Source organism: Haliaeetus leucocephalus, unplaced genomic scaffold (assembly GCF_000737465.1).
Source record: "Haliaeetus leucocephalus isolate CR32 unplaced genomic scaffold, Haliaeetus_leucocephalus-4.0 Scaffold849, whole genome shotgun sequence".
Taxonomy (NCBI): Eukaryota; Metazoa; Chordata; class Aves; order Accipitriformes; family Accipitridae; genus Haliaeetus; species Haliaeetus leucocephalus.
Window position 1 is genome coordinate 956,366 of NW_010973285.1, and position 758 is coordinate 957,123.

At 68.2% G+C, this 758-nt stretch overlaps 1 protein-coding gene across 2 annotated transcripts in view; it reads right to left on the reverse strand.

Moving 5' to 3' along the window:
* Positions 1–534, reverse strand: part of SMARCA2 (SWI/SNF related, matrix associated, actin dependent regulator of chromatin, subfamily a, member 2) — a 117,200-nt gene extending 116,666 nt beyond the window's left edge. For both annotated transcript variants that reach the window (XR_775334.1, XM_010582774.1), the window contains exon 1: positions 401–534. The gene's annotated coding sequence lies outside the window, so the exon portion shown is untranslated. The remainder of the gene's footprint in view (positions 1–400) is intronic.
* Between the last annotated feature and the right edge of the window lie 224 nt (positions 535–758).

The following is a 758-nucleotide window of genomic DNA, read 5'->3' on the forward strand; positions in this document are numbered from 1 at the left end:
GCGCCGCTCCCCCGTCCCTCCCGCGGGTGCCGCTGACTCACAAGTCAGCCACCAGCGGCGCCGCGCGGGGCTTTTTCCCCTCCCCAACCCCCCCGCCACCCCCCGAAGATTTGCATCGTGATTATTCCAGAAATACCGGCTCAAAACTTTCTTCTCTCCACCCACTGGGGGTTATAAATATTCGGGAGGGCCGGGCGCCGGAGAAGGTGGGGGGAGGAAGCAGGTGGCACGACGGCGCCCGGGGCCAGCGGGGACGTGCCGGGGGAAGGGGAGGGAAGGTGGGCACGGTGCGTGCCGGCGCGATCACTAACAATAAAGGACGGCGCAGGCACCGCCGTGCCAGGGACGGGGAGCCAGGCGGAGGGGGGGGCGGACCGAGTTGTAAGTTGTATTTACCTACCGCCCGGGAGGAGCGCCGTGCTGGATGTCGCTCCTCTCCCCCTCGGTGAGTCACCCGAGCCCGGAACCGGAGCGAGGGACTAGATTATGAACATGACTTCATTGATGACAGCCATTCCCTCCCCTTCCTAAACTCCTGCCCCTCCCACCGCCGCCCCTCCCACCGCCTCCCCTCACCGACGCCATCGCTCAGGAAGCGGCGTCCTCATTGGCCCGCCGGCGGGGGAGTGCCCGCCCCCTGCGCCGAAAGGGCGTTCCCATTGGCGCCGGCTGACGGTCGCTCAACCGAGAGGTTGGGGATGGGAGGAGGCGTGCAGGAGCGTGGCGGGCGGGGAGCGTTGTGCGAGCGTACGGCCGGC